We start from the raw sequence: 22175 nt of genomic DNA, 5'->3' as shown, positions 1-22175 counted from the left end.
GCTAGATATAAAATTAACTCAAACAAATCAGTAGCCTTCCTCTACTCAAAGCATAAACAGACTGAGAAAGAAATTATGGAAATGACACCCTTCACAATAGTCACACATAACATAAAATCCCTCGGTGTGATTCTAACCAAGTAAGTGACAAGAACTTCAAGTCTCTGAAGAAAGAAATTGAAGATCTCAGAAGATGGAAAGATCTCCCATGCTCATGGATTGGCAGGATTAATTAGTAAGAAAACATTTTGCCAAAAGATATCTATAGATTCAATGCAATCCCCATAAAAACTCCAACTCAGTTCTTCATAGAGTTAGAAAGAGCAATTTGCAAATTCATTTGGAATAACAAAAAACCCAGGATAGCAAAAATTATCCGCAAGAATAAAAGAACTTCTGGGAAAATCACCATCCCTGACCTCAAGCTATATTACAGAGCAACCATGATAAAAAACAAAAAACTGTATGATATTGGTACAGAGACAGGCAGGTAGATCAATGGAACAGAACTGAAGATCCAGAAATGAGCCAACACACCTATGGTCACTTGATCTTTGACAAAGGAGCTAAAACAAGCCAGTGGAAAAAAGATAGCTTCTTCAACAAATGGTGCTGGCTCAATTGAAGGTCAGCATGTAGAAGAAGGCTAATCGATCCATTCTTATCATCCTGTACCAAGTTGAAGTCCAAGTGGATCAAGGACCTCTACATAAAACCAGATACACTCAAACTAATAGAAGAAAAAGTAGGTAAGAGTCTCAAACACATGGGTACTGGGGAAATTTTCCTGGACAGAATATCATTGGCTTATGCTCTAAGATCAAGAATCGACAAATGGGACCTCATAAAAATGCAAGTTTTCTGTAAGGCAAAGCACACTGTCATTAATACAAATGGCAACCAACAGACGGGGAAAAGATTTTTACCAATCCTACATCTGATAGATGGCTAAAATCCAAAATATACAGAGACTCAAGTAGTTAGGCTCTGGAGAGACAAATAACCCTATTAAAAAATGGGGTACAAAACAAAACATTCTCAGCTGAGGAATGCTGAATGGCTGAGAAGTATATAAAGAAATGTTCAACATCATTAGTCATCAGGGAAATTCAAATCAAAACAACCCTAAGATTCCACCTCACACCAGTCAGAATGGCTAAGATCAAAACTCAGGTGACAACAGATGCTGGCGAGGATGTGGAGAAAGAGGAATGAACACTCCTCCATTGTTGGTGGGATTGCAAGCTGGTACAACAACTCTGGAAATCAGTCTGGAGATTCCTCAGAAAATTGGATATAGTGTTACCTGAGGACCCAGATATACCACTCCTGGGCATATACCCAAATGATGCTCCAACATATAACCAAGACACATACTCCACTATGTTCATAACAGCCTTATTTATAATAGCCAAAAACTGGAAAGAACACAGATGTCCCCTTTACAGAGGAATGAATACAGAAAGTGGGGTGCATCCACACAACGGAGTACTACTCAGCTATCAAAAAAATGACTTCATGAAATTCTTATGCAAATGAATTTAACTAGAAAATATCATCCTAAGTGAGGTAACCTAATCACAAAAAAAAATACATATGCTATGCACTCACTGATAGGTGGATATTAGCACAAAAGCTTCAATTACCAAAGATACAATCCACAGACCACATGAAGCTCAAGAAAGATGACCAAAGTGCAGAAACTTCTGTTTTTCTTAAAAGGTGGAACAAAAATATTCATAGAAGGAGGTATGGAGGTAAAGTTTGGAGCAGAGACTGAAGGAAAGGTCATTCAGAGCCTATCCTACCTGGAGATCCAGCCTATATATATATATATACACACACACACACACACACACACACACACACACACACACACACACACACACACACACACACAGCCACCAAAACTACTAGACAATATTGATGAAGCCAAGAAGTGCATGCTGACAGGAGCTTGATATAGCTGTCTCCTGAAAGACAGAGCCAGAGTGTGACAAATACAGAGGTCAATGCTAGCAGCAAAGCATTAAACTGAGAATGGGGTTCTCATTGGAAGAGTTAGAGAAAGGTTTGAAGGAACTGAAGGGGTTTGCAACCCTATAAGAAAAACAATACCAACCAACCAGAGCTCCCAGGGACTAAACCACTACCCAAAGAGTACACATGAATAGACCCATGGTTCCAACTGCATATGTAGCAGAGGATGGCCTTGTTGGGCACCAAAGGGAGAAGAAGCCCTCGGTCCTGCCAATGTTGGAACCCCCAGGGAATGGAAATGCCAGGGAGGGATGGGGGGTTGATTGGGGTGAGGGACACCCTCATAGGATATGGGGGGATGAGATAGGGGTGGAAAACTGGAAAAGAGAATAAATTTTGAAATGTAAATTAAAATATCCAATTATATATATATATATATGAAAAAAAGTAATATTATCTACTATCCTAGGAATGGTTTGGCTAACACTACCTGCATTCTAGAAGGAAAAACAGCTTTAAAAGAAGCCGGACAGGATGCCAGTGTGAAAGAAAAAACAGAATGATTCCAGAAAAATAAGAATTGAAAGAAGACTAGTGTTGGCTGATTTCAGCTCTGTCAGCCCTGGCTTCTCTCTCAGGTTAGACCCACATATCAAACTGATCTTTGGGGCATCTTCCTCTTATCTATGTCAGGCAATTCAAGTTCACTGCCAGTGACTGCAGCCGTTATGAAGACTGGTTTCTCTTTTACACACACTCCATTAACTACATCACCATCCATGTAGCTGACAGTCCAAGAACTAGAAAGCCACCCAACAAACTGCCCTCTTCTCCCTCAACACCATTCCTACATTCTGGTATCTCCCAATGTCACAAGATCCATGCCCAGCATTCCTCCTTGGGGGAGGCTTGTAACACTCACTCCACAGCACATTTGCATACACAAATGTTGATACATTTCCAGTTGTGTCAGAAGTGTAGGGCGGAAGAAAGGGGAAGGAAGGTTAACATGTGAAAGACAAAGACTACAAAGAAAGATTAGAGGGACCTGATCGAGAGCTAATGTAAGAGACCAAGCTTGACAAAAGCCAGGGTCTACAAATGCAGAGGAGGAAGGGTCATGGGTCCTCCTGAGTCTGCTACCCATCACCGTTGACCTTTACCTTTTCTGTCTCTCTACCTATTTCCATTCTCCAGAGTGCCTTCCTCTCTCTTGATCAACTGTCTGTATTTCTGTCACTATCTGTGGGTCCCTGGTCCAATGCCTTTTTATAAAACACAAGAACCTGGAAGTCGTCTGGGAATTCTCTGGACTTCAATATCTGCCTATGACAAACTCATTTAAAATCTTCAGTAGTGGTTCAGAACTTTGAAAATTGTTTAAAAGCTTGAGCTGATGCACCAAGACCAGTCACTGCCTGGATCTCCAACTTTACATCCCAGACATTCCTCTCTCCTACCAACATTGCTTCTCTTTCACAACTACCACCATCCCTGCCTTCCTCCCAGCCAGGCTATATGCAGGAGGACGCACACTGGCTCAGTATCACAAGTTACAGGGCACCAAACTAGTTTATAAGGAGCATCACTGGGCCTCTGAGGCCACGGAAATGATGAGCAATACTCAAGTGCTGGTGACTTCCCCCTGCTCCGGCTGTTCTGGCAGCTGTCATATTCTACAATAGCAAACTGAACTGAATGACAGGCCATCAGATGTCCCTACTATTAGAACAGATATTTAATGAGGGACTACTATGTGTGGGAACTTGTTCCAATTTCACTTCAGCCTCAGAAGAACTAAGCACTAAGTCAAGGTTATTATTCCCATTTTAGACGAGTATCAGAAGGAGGCAGCATCTTTCCATTCTCCCTAAAAACAGTCTTAGTATGCCACACTAAGAGAAATCCAAGTCTTCCAGCCCGCTCTTTTCACAAATCCTAAAAATTATAAATAATTGGCTTCTGGGACTTACATACCCCACATGAACACACATGTATATACTGTACATGTACATACAGTCACTGACACACATGTCTCAGAAGCACACATACATTCAAACTACACATACATGTACAAACACATACACACATACACCCCTCCAACATGCACATAAATAAAATACACAAATATACGCACCCCACGTACATACATATATACATACCACATGCACACACACATAAACAACTCACAAACAAGCTTGGTCACAAATGCATATACCATACACACATATCCTCATAGAAACATATACACACATCCACACATTCCCATATAATCCACATGCTCACCATATGAATGCTATTTTGGTTTCATTCTGTTGCTGTGATGAATACTGTGACTAAAGCAATTTGGGGAGGAAAGGGTCTACTCTAGGTCACAATCCATCACTGAGAGAAGTCAAGGGAAAAAGCTCAAAGCAGAAACCTAAAGGCAGGACTGTTTGCTATTCCACACAACATTACCTCTAATGAAGGAACTCTCCCAAGCCAAAGAAATACAACATAAGCCATGTAGGATGCTGCTTGATGGCTTGCTCACAGATTAGTGTTTAGCTTGCTTTCTTCTTCTTTTTTTTTTTTTAGTCATCCTTCTTCAGTTTCTTTTTTTTTAATTTATTTACTACTTAATAATAATTCTTTGGTTTCAGAGCAAACATCCCCCTCCCCCTCCCCTTCCTATGGGTGTTCCCCTCCCAACCCTCCCCCCATTGCCACCCTCCCCCCAACAGTCTAGTTCACTGGGGGTTCAGTCTTAGCAGGACCCAGGGCTTCCCCTTCCACTGGTGCTCTTACAAGGATATTCATTGCTACCTGTGAGGTCAGAGTCCAGGGTCAGTCCATGTATAGTCTTTGGGTAGTGGCTTAGTCCCTGGAAGCTCTGGTTGCTTGGCATTGTTGTACTTTTGGGGTCTCGAGCCCCTTCAAGCTCTTCCAGTTCTTTCTCTGATTCCTTCAACGGGGGTCCTATACTCAGTTCAGTGATTTGCTGCTGGCACTCGCCTCTGTATTTGCTGTATTCTGGCTGTGTCTCTCAGGAGCGATCTACATCCGGCTCCTGTCGGTCTGCACTTCTTTGCTTCATCAATCTTGTCTAATTGGGTGGCTGTATATGTATGGGCCACATGTGGGGCAGGCTCTGAATGGGTGTTCCTTCAGTCTCTGTTTTAATCTTGCCTCTCTCTTCCCTGCCAAGGGTATTCTTGTTCCCCTTTTAGAGAAGGAGTGAAGCATTCACATTTTGATCATCTACCTTGAGTTTCATTTGTTCTAGGCATCTAGGGTAATTCAAGCATTTGGGTAATAGCCACTTATCAGTGAGTGCATACCATGTATGTCTTTCTGTGATTGGGTTAGCTCACTCAGGATGATATTTTCCAGTTCCAACCATTTGCCTACGAAATTCATAAAGCCGTTGTTTTTGATAGCTGAGTAATATTCCATTGTGTAGATGTACCACATTTTCTGTATCCCTTCCTCTGTTGAAGGGCATCTGGGTTCTCTCCAGCTTCTGGCTATTATAAATAAGGCTGCGATGAACATAGTGGAGCACGTGTCTTTTTTATATGTTGGGGCATCTTTTGGGTATATGCCCAAAAGAGGTATAGCTGGATCCTCAGGCAGTTCAATGTCCAATTTTCTGAGGAACCTCCAGACTGATTTCCAGAATGGTTGTACCAGTTTGCAATCCCACCAACAATGGAGGAGTCTTCCTCTTTCTCCGCATCCTTGACAGCATCTGCTGTCACCTGAGTTTTTGATCTTAGCCATTCTCACTGGTGTGAGGTGAAATCTCAGGATTGTTTTGATTTGCATTTCCCTTATGACTAAAGATGTTGAACATTTCTTTAGCTGTTTCTCAGCCATTCGGCATTCCTCAGCAGTGAATTCTTTGTTTAGCTCTGAGCCCCATTGTTTAATAGGGTTATTTGTCTCCCTGCGGTCTAAGTTCTTGACTTCTTTGAATATTTTGGATATAAGGCCTCTATCTGTTGTAGGATTGGTAAAGATCTTTTCCCAATCTGTTGGTTGCCGATTTGTCCTAACCACAGTGTCCTTTGCCTTACAGAAGCTTTGCAGTTTTATGAGATCCCATTTGTCGATTCTTGATCTTAGAGCATAAGCCATTGGTGTTTTGTTCAGGAAATTTTTTCCAGTGCCCATGTGTTCCAGATGCTTCCCTAGTTTTTCTTCTATTAGTTTGAGTGTATCAGGTTTGATGTGGAGGTCCTTGATCCACTTGGACTTAAGCTTTGTACAGGGTGATAAGCATGGATCAATCTGCATTCTTCTACATGTTGACCTCCAGTTGAACCAGCACCATTTGCTGAAAATGCTATCTTTTTTCCATTGAATGGTTTCGGCACCTTTGTCAAAAATCAGGTGCCCATAGGTGTGTGGGTTCATTTCTGGGTCTTCAATTCTATTCCATTGGTCTATCTGTCTGTCTCTGTACCAATACCATGCAGTTTTTATCACTATTGCTGTGTAATACTGCCTGAGTTCAGGGATAGTGATTCCCCCTGAAGTCCTTTTATTGTTGAGGATAGTTTTAGCTATCCTGGGTTTTTTTTATTCCAGATGAATTTGCAAATTGTTCTGTCTAACTCTTTGAAGAATTGGATTGGTATTTTGATGGGGATTGCATTGAATCTGTAGATCGCTTTTGGTAAAATGGCCATTTTTACTATATTAATCCTGCCAATCCATGAGCATGGGAGATCTTTCCATCTTCTGAGGTCTTCTTCAATTTCCTTCTTCAGTGTCTTGAAGTTCTTATTGTACAGATCTTTTACTTGCTTGGTTAAAGTCACACCGACGTACATTATATTATTTGGGTCTATTATGAAGGCTGTCGTTTCCCTAATTTCTTTCTCGGCTTGTTTCTCTTTTGTGTAGAGGAAGGCTACTGATTTATTTGAGTTAATTTTATACCCAGCCACTTTGCTGAAGTTGTTTATCAGCTTTAGTAGTTCTCTGGTGGAACTTTTGGGATCACTTAAATATACTATCATGTCATCTGCAAATAGTGATATTTTGACCTCTTCTTTTCCGATCTGTATCCCCTTGATCTCCTTTTGTTGGCTGATTGCTCTGGCTAGAACTTCAAGAACTATATTAAATAAGTAGGGAGAGAGTGGGCAGCCTTGTCTAGTCCCTGATTTTAGTGGGATTGCTTCAAGTTTCTCTCCATTTAGTTTAATGTTAGCAACTGGTTTGCTGTATATGGCTTTTACTATGTTTAGGTATGGGCATTGAATTCCTATTCTTTCCAGGACTTTTATCATGAAGGGGTGTTGAATTTTGTCAAATGCTTTCTCAGCATCTAATGAAATGATCATGTGGCTCTGTTCTTTCAGTTTGTTTATATAATGGATCACGTTGATGGTTTTCCGTATATTAAACCATCCCTGCATGCCTGGGATAAAGCCTACTTGATCATGGTGGATGATTGTTTTGATGTGCTCTTGAATTCGGTTTGCCAGAATTTTATTGAGTATTTTTGCGTCGATATTCATAAGGGAAATTGGTCTGAAGTTCTCTTTCTTTGTTGGGTCTTTGTGTGGTTTAGGTATAAGAGTAATTGTGGCTTCATAGAAGGAATTCGGGAGTGATCCATCTGTTTCAATTTTGTGGAATAGTTTGGATAATATTGGTATGAGGTCTTCTATGAAGGTTTGATTTAATTCTGCGCTAAACCCGTCTGGACCTGGGCTCTTTTTGGTTGGGAGACCTTTAATGACTGCTTCTATTTCCTTAGGAGTTATGGGGTTGTTTAACTGGTTTATCTGTTCCTGATTTAACTTCGATACCTGGTATCTGTCTAGGAAATTGTCCATTTCCTGAAGATTTTCAAGTTTTGTTGAATATAGGCTTTTATAGTAAGATCTGATGATTTTTTTAATTTCCTCTGAATCCGTAGTTATGTCTCCCTTTTCATTTCTGATTTTGTTAATTTGGACACACTCTCTGGGTCCTCTCGTTAGTCTGGCTAAGGATTTATCTATCTTGTTGATTTTCTCAAAGAACCAACTTTTGGTTCTGTTGATTCTTTCTATGGTCCTTTTTGTTTCTACTTAGTTGATTTCAGCTCTGAGTTTGATTATTTCCTGCCTTCTACTCCTCCTGGGTGTATTTGCTTCTTTTTGCTCTAGAGCTTTTAGGTGTGCTGTCAAGCTGCTGACATATGCTCTTTCCTGTTTCTTTCTGCAGGCACTCAGCGCTATGAGTTTTCCTCTTAGCACAGCTTTCATTGTGTCACATAAGTTTGGGTATGTTGTACCTTCATTTTCATTAAATTCTAAAAAGTTTTTAATTTCTTTCTTTATTTCTTCCTTGACCAGGTTATCATTGAGTAGAGCATTGTTCAATTTCCAAGTATATGGGGGCATTCTTCCTTGATTGTTATTGAAGACCAGTTTTAGGCCGTGGTAGTCCGATAGCACGCATGGGATTATTTCTATCTTTCTGTATCTGTTGAGGCCCGTTTTTTGACCAACTATATGGTCAATTTTGGAGAAAGTACAATGAGGAGCTGAGAAGAAGGTATATCCTTTTGCTTTAGGATAGAATGTTCTATAAATATCTGTTAAGTCCATTTGGCTCATGACTTCTCTTAGTCTGTATACGTCTCTGTGTAATTTCTGTTTCCATGATCTGTCCATTGATGAGAGTGGGGTGTTGAAATCTCCCACTATTATTGTGTGAGGTGCAATGTGTGTTTTGAGCTTTAGTAAGGTTTCTTTTACGTATGTAGGTGCCCTTGTATTTCGGGCATAGATATTTAGGATTGAGAGTTCATCTTGGTGGATTTTTCCTTTGATGAATATGAAGTGTCCTTCCTTATATTTTTGATGACTTTTAATTGAAAATTGATTTTATTTGATATTAGAATGGCTACTCCAGCTTGCTTCTTCTGACCATTTGCTTGGAAAGTGGTTTTCCAGCCTTTCTCCCTGAGGTAGTGTCTGTCTTTGTCTCTGAGGTGTGTTTCCTGTAGGCAGCAGAATGCAGGGTCCTCGTTGCGTATCCAGTTTGTTAATCTATGTCTTTTTATTGGGGAGTTGAGGCCATTGATGTTGAGAGATATTAAGGAATAGTGATTATTGCTTCCTGTTATATTCATATTTGGATGTGAGGTTATGTTTGTGTGCTTTTCTTCTCTTTGTTTTGTTGCCAAGACGATTAGTTTCTTGCTTCTTCTGGGGTATAGCTTGCCTCCTTATGTTGGGCTTTACCCTTTATTATCCTTTGTAGTGCTGGATTTGTAGAAAGATATTGTGTAAATTTGGTTTTGTCATGGAATATCTTGGTTTCTCCATCTATGATAATTGAGAGTTTTGCAGGTACAGTAACCTGGGCTGGCATTTGTGTTCTCTTAGGGTCTGTATGACATCTGTCCAGGATCTTCTGGCCTTCATACTTTCTGGCGAAAAGTCTGGTGTGATTCTGATAGGTCTGCCTTTATATGTTACTTGACCTTTTTCCCTTACTGCTTTGAATATTCTTTCTTTATTTTGTGCGTTTTGTGTTTTGACTATTATGTGACGGGAGGTGTTTCTTTTCTGGTCCAATCTATTTGGAGTTCTGTAGGCTTCTTGTATGCCTATGGGTATCTCTTTTTTTAGGTTAGGGAAGTTTTCTTCTATGATTTTGTTGAAGATATTTACTGGTCCTTTGAGCTGGGAGTCTTCACTCTCTTCTATACCTATTATCCTTAGGTTTGATCTTCTCATTGAGTCCTGGATTTCCTGTATGTTTTGGACCAGTAGCTGTTTCTGCTTTACATTATCTTTGACAGTTGAGTCAATGATTTCTATGGAATATTCTGCTCCCGAGACTCTCTCTTCCATCTCTTGTATTCTGTTGGTGAGGCTTCTATCTACAGCTCCTTGTCTCTTCTTTTGATTTTCTATATCCAGGGTTGTTTCCATGTGTTCTTTCTTGATTGCTTCTATTTCCATTTTTAATTCCTTCAACTGTTTGATTGTGTTTTCCTGGAATTCTTTCAGGCATTTTTGAGATTCCTCTCTGTAGGCTTCTACTTGTTCTCTAAGGGAGTTCTTCACGTCTTTCTTGAAGTCCTCCAGCATCATGATCAAATATGATTTTGAAACTAGATCTTGCTTTTCTGGTGTGTTTGGATATTCCATGTTTATTTTGGTGGGAGAATTGGGCTCCGATGATGCCATGTAGTCTTGGTTTCTGTTGCTTGGGTTCCTGTGCTTGCCTCCTGCCATCAGATTATCTCTAGTGTTACTTTGTTCTGCTATTTCTGACAGCAGCTAGCCTGTCCTATAAGCCTGTGTGCCAGGAGTGCTGTAGACCTGTTTTCCTGTTTTCTTTCAGCCAGTTATGGGGACAGAGTGTTCTGCTTCGGGCTTGTAGTTTTTCCTCTCTACAGTTCTTTAGCTGTTCCTGTGGGCCTGTGTCTTGAGTTCACCAGGCAGGTCACTTGCAGGGGAAAAGTTGGTCCTACCTGAGGTTCCGAGGCTCAAGTGTGCTCGTGGGGTACTGCCTAAGTCCTCTCCGAGGTGGCAGCAACCGAGGAGATCTGCGCTGCTCTTTCCGGGAGTCTCCGTGCACCAGGGTTCCAGATGGCGTTTGGTGTTTTCCTCTGGCATCTGGATGTGCGCAGAGTGCAGTCTCTTCTGGTTTCCCAGGCGTGTCTGCCTCTCTGTAGGTTTAGCTCTCCCTCCCACGGGATTTGGGTGCAGAGAACTGTTTATCTGGTCTGTTTCCTTCAGGTTCCGGCAGTGTCTCAGGCGCAGGGGTCCTGCCGCTCCTGGGCCCTCCCCTACGGGAACCCAGAGGCCTTATACAGTTTCCTCTTGGGCCAAGGATGTGGGCAGGGGTGGGCAGTGTTGGTGGTCTCCTCTGCTCTGCAGCCTCATGAGTGCCCACCTGACCAGGCGGTGAGGTCTCTCTCCCACAGGGTTTGGGAGCAGAGAGCTGCTGCGGGCCGGGATCCTCGGGTGTGGGACTTCTGGTAAACACCCCATGTGTTCTTTCTTGATTGCTTCTATTTCCATTTTTAATTCCTTCAACTGTTTGATTGTGTTTTCCTGGAATTCTTTCAGGAATTTTTGTGTTTCCTCTCTATGGGTTTCTACTTGTTTATATTTTCCTGGAATTCTTTCAGGCATTTTTGCGATTCCTCTCTGTAGGCTTCTACTTGTTCTCTAAGGGAGTTCTTCACGTCTTTCTTGAAGTCCTCCAGCATCATGATCAAATATGATTTTGAAACTAGATCTTGCTTTTCTAGTGTGTTTGGATATTCCATGTTTATTTTGGTGGGAGAATTGGGCTCCGATGATGCCATGTAGTCTTGGTTTCTGTTGCTTGGGTTCCTGCGCTTGCCTCCTGCCATCAGATTATCTCTAGTGTTACTTTGTTCTGCTATTCTAACAGTAGCTAGACTGTCCTATAAGCCTGTGTGCCAGGAGTGCTGTAGACCTGTTTTCCTGTTTTCTTTCAGCCAGTTATGGGGACAGAGTGTTCTGCTTTCGGGCGTGTAGTTTTTCCTGTCTACAGGTCTTCAGCTGTTCCTGTGGGCCTGTGTCTTGAGTTCACCAGGCAGGTCACTTGCAGCAGAAAAGTTGGTCTTACCTGTGGTCCCGAGGCTCAAGTTTGCTCGCGGGGTGCTGCCCACGAGCTCTCTGCGGCGGCAGCAACCAGGAAGATATGCGCCGCCCTTTCCGGGAGCTTCCGTGCACTAGGGTTCCAGATGGCGTTTGGTGTTTTCCTCTGGTGTCCGAGATGTGTGTGCAGAGTGCAGTCTCTTCTGGTTTCCCAGGCGTGTCTGCCTCTCTGAAGGTTTAGCTCTCCCTCCCACGGGATTTGGGTGCAGAGAACTGTTTATCTGGTCTGTTTCCTTCAGGTTCCGGCAGTGTCTCAGGCGCAGGGGTACTGCCGCTCCTGGGCCCTCCCCTACGGGAACCCAGAGGCCTTATACAGTTTCCTCTTGGGCCAGGGATGTGGGCAGGGGCGGGCAGTGTTGGTGGTCTCCTCCGCTCTGCAGCCTCAGGAGTGCCCACCTGACCAGGCGGTGAGGTCTTAGCTTGCTTTTTTACAAAGCTCAGGACTACTTGCCTAAGGATAGTGTAGCCCAGAGTGGGCTGGGCCCTCCCATGTTATTCATCTATAAAAGAATTCCCCACAGACTGGTCTATACAATCCCTCAATTTAGACTCCACTTGCAGGTAACTCTAGGCTGCTTTAAGTTGACAGTAAACTAGGACACACACACACACACACACACACACACACACACACACATCCCACATACAGGCATATCACATTTATACACAACACACATACATACTGCTCCTCTGCAAGCCTATCAGGGCAGAAAAATCTTAGAAACAAATTACACTTATGCCAATAGATGACTTATTAAACAGCCATAAAAGAAAGTATGAGCCATATATTATAATAGATAGATAGATAGATAGATAGATAGATAGATAGATGGATAGATAGATATGCATAGATAGATAAAGGATGGATAGATGATAGACAGACAGACAGACAGATAGTAGATAGATACATAATAGATACATAGTAGATAGATGGATAGATGAGAGAGAAAAGGAGGAGGAGAGGAAAGAAATACAAGTTGCAGTAGAATACATACTGTATGTTGTGGCTTGAATCTTAAGTGTCCCCCAAAACTTGTGTGTTGAACACATGGTCTCCAACTAACAGCAATACTGAGCAGTGGTAAGAATTTAAGCAGGCCCTAGTGAAAGGAAATTAAGCCTTTTGGAGCATCGACTTCCTTGAAGGAGATATTGAATCCCATCACTGTCCTTCTTTGTCCATGGTCAATAGGGAATGCTTCTACACAATTCTGAATTTGTACTGTCCCCGTTTTACAGGTAGGAAAATCATATATTGGAAGAATTAAATGACTTGGAGTGAAACTACTATGGTTTGATTTTTGTATTCTTTTAAAACACACAGCTGAAGTTCTAACTCTTAATGTTCTGCTTTATTCTCTAGTTGACCAAAAGCAGCTTACAGGAGAAAAGGATCGATTTTAGCCTCCATCTTAAAGTCCATCATAAAGAGAACTCAAAGAAGGAACTTGAGGCAGACTATTGAGGCTGGCTATTCCACCTGATATTAGCTCTAGTCACAGAATTCACTTCAAAGACAAAAAGTACAGCTGGAATGACAGGGGATATTATTGTCTAGCTGTTCCATAGGCTCATGCTGAGCTAGCTTTTGTATATAGTACAGGTCCACCTGCCTAAAGTGGGCTGGACCCTTCTATATCAACTAATTAATAAACATGCCCACAGGCCAATCTCATCTTGGTAGGCAATTCCTGTCTCAAAATGGCACTCATCCCTTCAGTGTTTAAAGACCCTTTCATAGGGGTCTCTGAAAACTCAGCTATTTCCATTAAGATTCATAACAGTAGCAAAATTACACTTATGAAACACCAACAAAATAATTTTATGGTAGGGGTTCATCACAACATAAGGAACTATATTAAAGGGTCATAGCTTTAAGAGGGTTCAGAACTACTGCCTAGGCTATCAGGTTGACAGTGAAAGTTAACTAGGATATTCATATTGATAGAATAAAAAAGCAGGACTTACAGGTTACTGTATCCTGCAAAACTCTCAATTAACATAGATGGAGAATCCAAGATATTCCATGACAAAACCAAATTTACACAATATCTTTCTACAAATCCAGCACTACAAAGGATAATAAAGGGTAAAGCCCAACATAAGGAGGCAAGCTATACCCTAGAAGAAGCAAGAAACTAATCGTCTTGGCAACAAAACAAAGAGAAGAAAAGCACACAAACATAACCTCACATCCAAATATGAATATAACAGGAAGCAATAATCACTATTCCTTAATATCTCTCAACATCAATGGCCTCGACTCCCCAATAAAAAGACATAGATTAACAAACTGGATACGCAACGAGGACCCTGCATTCTGCTGCCTACAGGAAACACCTCAGAGACAAAGACAGACACTACCTCAGAGTGAAAGGCTGGAAAACAACTTTCCAAGCAAATGGTCAGAAGAAGCAAGCTGGAGTAGCCATTCTAATATCAAATAAAATCAACTTTCAATTAAAAGTCATCAAAAAAGATAAGGAAGGACACTTCATATTCATCAAAGGAAAAATCCACCAAGATGAACTCTCAATCCTAAATATCTATGCCCCAAATACAAGGGCACCTACATACGTAAAAGAAACCTTACTAAAGCTCAAAACACACATTGCACCTCACACAATAATAGTGGGAAATTTCAACACCCCACTCTCATCAATGGACAGATCATGGAAACAGAAATTAAACAGAGACGTAGACAGACTAAGAGAAGTCATGAGCCAAATGGACTTAACGGATATTTATAGAACATTCTATCCTAAAGCAAAAGGATATACCTTCTTCTCAGCTCCTCATGGTACTTTCTCCAAAATTGACCATATAGTTGGTCAAAAAACAGGCCTCAACAGATACAGAAAGATAGAAATAATCCCATGTGTGCTATCAGACCACCACGGCCTAAAACTGGTCTTCAATAACAATAAGGGAAGAATGCCCACATATACGTGGAAATTGAACAATGCTCTACTCAATGATAACCTGGTCAAGGAAGAAATAAAGAAAGAAATTAAAAACTTTTTAGAATTTAATGAAAATGAAGGTACAACATACCCAAACTTATGTGACACAATGAAAGCTGTGCTAAGAGGAAAACTCATAGCGCTGAGTGCCTGCAGAAAGAAACAGGAAAGAGCATATGTCAGCAGCTTGACAGCACACCTAAAAGCTCTAGAGCAAAAAGAAGCAAATACACCCAGGAGGAGTAGAAGGCAGGAAATAATCAAACTCAGAGCTGAAATCAACTAAGTAGAAACAAAAAGGACCATAGAAAGAATCAACAGAACTAAAAGTTGGTTCTTTGAGAAAATCAACAAGATAGATAAATCCTTAGCCAGACTAACGAGAGGACACAGAGAGTGTGTCCAAATTAACAAAATCAGAAATGAAAAGGGAGACATAACAACAGATTCAGAGGAAATTCAAAAAATCATCAGATATTACTATAAAAGCCTATATTCAACAAAACTTGAAAATCTACAGGAAATGGACAATTTCCTAGACAGATACCAGGTATCGAAGTTAAATCAGGAATAGATAAACCAGTTAAACAACCCCATAACTCCTAAGGAAATAGAAGCAGTCATTAAAGGTCTCCCAACCAAAAAGAGCCCAGGTCCAGACGGGTTTAGTGCAGAATTCTATCAAACCTTCATAGAAGACCTCATACCAATATTATCCAAACTATTCCACAAAATTGAAACAGATGGATCACTCCCGAATTCCTTCTATGAAGCCACAATTACTCTTATACCTAAACCACACAAAGACCCAACAAAGAAAGAGAACTTCAGACCAATTTCCCTTATGAATATCGACGCAAAAATACTCAATAAAATTCTGGCAAACCGAATCCAAGAGCACATCAAAACAATCATCCACCATGATCAAGTAGGCTTCATCCCAGGCATGCAGGGATGGTTTAATATATGGAAAACCATCAACGTGATCCATTATATAAACAAACTGAAAGAACAAAACCACATGATCATTTCATTAGATGCTGAGAAAGCATTTGACAAAATTCAACACCCCTTCATGATAAAAGTCCTGGAAAGAATAGGAATTCAAGGCCCATACCTAAACATAGTAAAAGCCATATACAGCAAACCAGTTGCTAACATTAAACTAAATGGAGAGAAACTTGAAGCAATCCCACTAAAATCAGGGACTAGACAAGGCTGCCCACTCTCTCCCTACTTATTCAATATAGTTCTTGAAGTTCTAGCCAGAGCAATCAGACAGCAAAAGGAGGTCAAGGGGATAGAGATCGGAAATGAAGAAGTCAAAATATCACTATTTGCAGATGATATGATAGTTTATTTAAGTGATCCCAAAAGTTCCACCAGAGAACTACTAAAGCTGATAAACAACTTCAGCAAAGTGGCTGGGTATAAAATTAACTCAAATAAATCAGTAGCCTTCCTCAACACAAAAGAGAAACAAGCCGAGAAAGAAATTAGGGAAACGACAGCCTTCATAATAGACCCAAATAATATAAAGTACCTCGGTGTGACTTTAACCAAGCAAGTAAAAGATCTGTACAATAAGAACTTCAAGACACTGAAGAAAGAAATTGAAGAAGACCTCAGAAGATGGAAAGATCTCCCATGCTCATGGATTGGCAGGATTAATATAGTAAAAATGGCCATTTTACCAAAAGCGATCTACAGATTCAATGCAATCCCCATCAAAATACCAATCCAATTCTTCAGAGAGTTAGACAGAATAATTTGCAAATTCATCTGGAATAACAAAAAACCCAGGATAGCTAAAACTATCCTCAACAATAAAAGGACTTCAGGGGGAATCACTATCCCTGAACTCAGGCAGTATTACAGAGCAATAGTGATAAAAACTGCATGGTATTGGTACAGAGACAGACAGATAGACCAATGGAATAGAATTGAAGACCCAGAAATGAACCCACACACCTATGGTCACTTGATTTTTGACAAAAGAGCCAAAACCATCCAATGGAAAATAGATTTTCAGCAAATGGTGCTGGTTCAACTGGAGGTCAACATGTAGAAGAATGCAGATTGATCCATGCTTATCACCCTGTACAAAGTTTAAGTCCAAGTGGATCAAGGACCTCCACATCAAACCTGATACACTCAAACTAATAGAAGAAAAACTAGGGAAGCATCTGGAACACATGGGCACTGGAAAAAATTTCCTGAACAAAACACCAATGGCTTATGCTCTAAGATCAAGAATCGACAAATGGGATCTCATAAAACTGCAAAGCTTCTGTAAGGCAAAGGACACTGTGGTTAGGACAAATCGGCAACCAACAGATTGGGAAAAGATCTTTACCAATCCTACAACAGATAGAGGCCTTATATCCAAAATATTCAAAGAACTCAAGAAGTTAGACCGCAGGGAGACAAATAACCCTATTAAAAAATGGGGTTCAGAGCTAAACAAAGAATTCACAGCTGAGGAATGCCGAATGGCTGAGAAACACCTAAAGAAATGTTCAACATCTTTAGTCATAAGGGAAATGCAAATCAAAACAACCCTGAGATTTCACCTCACACCAGTGAGAATGGCTAAGATCAAAAACTCAAGTGACAGCAGATGCTGGCGAGGATGTGGAGAAAGAGGAAGACTCCTCCATTGTTGGTGGGATTGCAGACTGGTAAAACCATTCTGGAAATCAGTCTGGAGGTTCCTCAGAAAATTGGACATTGAACTGCCTGAGGATCCAGCTATACCTCTCTTGGGCATATACCCAAAAGATGCCCCAACATATAAAAAAGACACGTGCTCCACTATGTTCATCGCAGCCTTATTTATAATAGCCAGAAGCTGGAAAGAACCCAGATGCCCTTCAACAGAGGAATGGATACAGAAAATATGGTACATCTACACAATGGAATATTACTCAGCTATCAAAAACAACGGCTTTATGAAATTCGTAGGCAAATGGTTGGAACTGGAAAATATCATCCTGAGTGAGCTAACCCAAACACAGAAAGACATACATGGTATGCACTCACTGATAAGTGGCTATTAGCCCAAATGCTTGAATTACCCTAGATGCCTAGAACAAATGAAACTCAAGACAGATGATCAAAATGTGAATGCTTCACTCCTTCTCTAAAAGGGGAACAAGAATACCCTTGGCAGGGAAGAGAGAGGCAAAGATTAAAACAGAGACTGAAGGAACTCCCATTCAGAGCGTGCCCCACATGTGGCCCATACATATACAGCCACCCAATTAGACAAGACTGATGAAGCAAAGAAGTGCAGACCGACAGGAGCCGGATGTAGATCGCTCCTGAGAGACACAGCCAGAATACAACAAATACAGAGGCGAATGCCAGCAGCAAACCACTGAACTGAGAATAGGACCCTCGTTGAAGGAATCAGAGAAAGAACTGGAAGAGCTTGAAGGGGCTTGAGACCCCATATGTACAACAATGCCAAGCAACCAGAGCTTCCAGGGACTAAGCCACTACGTAAAGACTATGCATGGACTGACCCTGGACTCTGACCTCATAGGTAGCAATGAATATCCTAGTAAGAGCACCAGTGGAAGGGGAAGCCCTGGGTCCTGCTAAGACTGAACCCCCAGTGAACTAGACTGTTGGGGGGAGGGCGGCAATGGGGGGATGGTTGGGAGGGGAACACCCATAAGGAAGGGGAGGGGGGAAGGGGATGTTTGCCCGGAAACCGGGAAAGGGAAGAACACTCGAAATGTATATAAGAAATACTCAAGTTAATAAAAAAGAAAGAAAGAAAAAAAGCAGGGCTTAGGCATGTGAGATAGCTCCATTATTATTACAAAGCTCTTGCTTTATTATTAATTCATTGGGTTGAAAGTTTTGATAGAAGGGGAGAGAAGTGGAGAGAAGGGGAGAGAAAAGGGGAGAGAAGGGGAGAGAGAGAAGGGGAGGGAGAGAAGGGGAGGGAGAGAAGGGGAGAGAAGGGGAGAGAAGAAGGGGAAGAAGGGGAAGAAGGGGAAGAAGGGGAAGAAGGGGAAGAAGGAGATGCAGAAGGAGAAGGAGAAGGAGAAGAAGGAGAAGAAGGAGAAGAAGGAGAAGGAGAAGAAGGAGAAGGAGAAGAAGGAGAAGAAGGAGAAGAAGGAGAAGAAGGAGAAGAAGGAGAAGAAGAAGAAAGAAGAAGAAGAAGAAGAAGAAGAAGAAGAAGAAGAAGAAGAAGAAGAAGAAGAAGAAGAAGAAGAAGAAGAAGAAGAAGAAGAAGAAGAAGAAGAAGAAGAAGAAGAAAAGACGACAGAATACCATATCAACCTCTGGCCACCACCCACACCAGCACTCAAACACATGTACAACAATTCAGAGTTCATGGTTAGAGAGAAATTTACAGAGCTCAAACAAGCAACAAGATTCTGCCCATGAGGTGGTCACAAAATCTTGTGACTTGGAAGAGATCAATGAATCCAAGTCACCGATAGTGTTAGCCTCAGTTTAGGACAGTCTATCGCATCAAGACCTGACAGAAGAAAGGGGATACAAAAAAACGGGAAAGCTAAAAAGTGGCAAATTATTTGTCACCATTCCCATAATTTATTCATTTTTATTACACTTTTCTCAGCCCTTTCAAGTGGTTATACCAAAATACCACATGCTGAGTACTTCACAAACTATAGAAATCTGTTCCCTGTAGTTCTACAAATGACAGTACAGAACAGAGACACCGGAAAGTTGGGTATCTGGTGAGTGGTTCTTTCTGATGGACAGTGCCCCTTTTTTAGGGAATTATCCCATGGTAGATGGGAAATCTCTCTCTCTCTCTCTCTCTCTCTCTCTCTCTCTCTCTCTCTCTCTCTCTCTGAGATGAGATGTACACGCACATGCACACATGAAGTCTGACTTTATGTTTTCTCTAATCACCATCCTAAGGCCCGACCTCCTAATACCATCCATCTCCTTGGTGGTTATAATTTCAACCTTGTAACTTTGAGGAGACAAAGTAGTCATACACAGTAGTGTTCCCTCCATACACAACAGCAGTGAAGGTAGTTCTTTCTTTTAAGAATGATACTGTAATGGTTAAATGATTATCAATTTGTCAGAACTTAGGATCACCTAGGGTCAAGCCTCTGGTCATGTCTTTAAAGGACTGTATTGATTAGGTTAATTGAGGTAGGGCTTTGATCCTGGAGGAAAGAAAGGGAGAGAGAGAGAGAGAGAGACAGAGACAGAGACAGAGACAGAGACAGAGACAGAGAGACAGACAGAGACAGAGACAGAGAGAAGGTAGAGAGGAAGGGAGGGAGGGAAGGAAGGAAGGAAGGAAGGAAGGAAAGAAGGTGAGAGCCCACATTCATCTCTCTGCTACCTGAGAATATATGCAAGGTGGCCAGCTGCCTCCAACTCCTGCCACCATGATTTCCCTACCATGGTGGACTGTAGCCCTTGGACTGAAATCAGAAAGAAACCCTCCTTTAAATTGCTTCAAATCAAGCGTTTTGTCATAGCACCAAGAAAACTAGCTAATCCAAATGCAAAGCTGGCAAAGGGAGGCAAGAAGGTGACAGTTCATTTCCAAGAAGAGACCTGAAGATAGCATAAGAAGGAAAGGAGTCAGTCGATTAGGAAAGGATAGGATGGAGAAGAGACAGGTGCAAGCAGCGGGAGGGGAGGGACAAGAGCCTGAAGAAATCCTGGAGGCAAGGCTGCCACACATACCTACCCTCTTCACTTCAGGCTTGCTTTGGCAGCTCCCATCTACAGCTTAACTCTGCAACTGTGCACATTTCTGTCCAGAAAAGAAAAGGTGGATCATGAATTTATTAATGCAGTGGACATACATGCTATCTCCAAGGCAGGGCTATTGCCATCCAGTGTCTCTTACTCCCAGTTACATCAGCATCTAAGAAAAAGGAATGCTGAATTTTAATAATGCCGTGGGTGAAGTTTGACCTTTAAATCGCATTATTTAAATATTAATGACATAGCAGGAATGCAGCCTACTGACAGGTGTTATACAAGTCAGACTAAATAGGACACTAAATCTGAGCACAGCTTTGAAAGTCCCATTAGAGATAATGAGGAATAGACATGTGTTTCCACAGGCTGCCCGGCACCCAGTCACTCTACGTCCAGTTGGAATAAATTAATTGAACATGGTGTCTGAAGGGAAAGAAATCATTCTTCTTTCAAACTACTACTTAATGACTTCCACTATTCTGGGCAATGATAACACAAAAGGACTTGTTTGTTTCTCAGACTTTGAAGTCAAGGTCCTGAGGTTTGATGGGGCTGCAAAGAGATACCACATCAGCATCTCCCAAATAGAGCTTTTGGGATTCCTTCCTGGGGACTTGTCAGCAACAGATGTTCCCAGGTGAGGCTTTCATGTACTGTCACTGGAAAGTGAGACTTACCAGGCTGAGTGACTCCAATGGATGGAAGGTAGTTACTCTGCTATTTCTTCTTAAGTGAAATGGTCCATGACAGGTCGGGAAGTTCCTAAAACTTCCAAGATTCACAAGGTTCTCCCAACATTGTTATACAAGCAGAAGCAACTGCTGGAAAGGGGGGGGGGGACTCTCCACTTGGCCAGGTTGTCTGCAATTCATACAGAGAGACTCCTCACCCATGTAGGGTGGGCTTCATTTGACACAGATTCCTCTTAGTGGTCCATGCTCCTGTAACCAGCCCCTCCTGTAAGTGACCCCAATAAACTCACTGGTTCACTAGGCTAGACTCAGATGAAATCGTTGCTTTGGTCTGTCACCAATGCCCTATCTGCGGTAAGTAGACATTCCTTCACATCTCTCCCATTAGAGTCAGACAAGCAGAGTGCATAGTTCCTTGCTCATAGATCCCAGGCCAGGGTTCCTCACCCTCAATTGAATGGTTCTCTGTTGAGGGATAGAAGAGCAACTTTTTGAGTATTCTAGGTTATTTAGTGGCATTCCTGCACTCTGTTCCCTAAATGTCAGTCCTCAGTTGTTTTATCCAAAAGTATATCCAAACATTGCACTCTGACCTGAAAGCTAAATGGTCTCCAGTGGAGAACCACTTGTCCTGGCAGGTTTATAAATTCTGTATCTCAGTGTTGTGAGGAAGACAAGGTTTCAACTTGACCCTCCTAAGATTTATAACCAAGCCTGAGAATACAATTGACCTAAGAAAAATTAACAGAATAAAAGCACAAAAACACTAGTTAACTCAAGTTCCACATGTCACAGAGCTTAAGATGAGAAGACATAAACATATGTATACTGACCGAGCTTCATTTCTGTTTCTGTGATAAAAATATACTGACAAAAGAGCAACTTATTGAAGAAAACATTCATTCAAATTACAATTCCAGGTCACAGTCTGTCATAGCAGGGAAATCAAGGCAGAAACTTGAAGGAACTAGTCAGATACACCAGCAAGAAAGCAAAGAGACAGGCTCACCTTCATATGTTCCTGCCCCTATTTATACTGTCTAGGGAACAGTGACATCCACGGTGGGTTGGGTCTTCCCATATCAAACAACAATCAAGATAGACATACCCTGTGGTGGATTGAAGAGGAAAGGCTTTCACGATTTGGTCATTAGGGTGTGGTACTACTTGAGAAAGATGAAGAGGTA

The 22175-nt window shown here is 41.5% G+C and overlaps 1 long non-coding RNA gene across 2 annotated transcripts in view; it reads left to right on the top strand.

Annotated features, from left to right (window-relative positions):
* LOC120096234 (uncharacterized) overlaps positions 1-22175 on the top strand; it is a 70409-nt gene that overhangs the window by 15720 nt on the left and 32514 nt on the right. Inside the window, exons 2-3 of one of the 2 annotated variants that reach the window (XR_005492416.2) lie at positions 2450-2618; positions 12979-14129. This is a non-coding gene — a long non-coding RNA (uncharacterized LOC120096234). Of the gene's footprint in view, positions 1-2449; positions 2619-12978; positions 14130-22175 lie in introns of those variants that run through there. The other variant, XR_005492415.2, reaches the window with a different exon arrangement.

Source organism: Rattus norvegicus, chromosome 13 (genome assembly GCF_036323735.1).
Source record: "Rattus norvegicus strain BN/NHsdMcwi chromosome 13, GRCr8, whole genome shotgun sequence".
Lineage (NCBI taxonomy): Eukaryota > Metazoa > Chordata > Mammalia > Rodentia > Muridae > Rattus > Rattus norvegicus.
The sequence above is the reverse complement of the archived record's forward strand: the minus strand, read 5'-3'. Positions and strand labels throughout refer to the sequence as shown.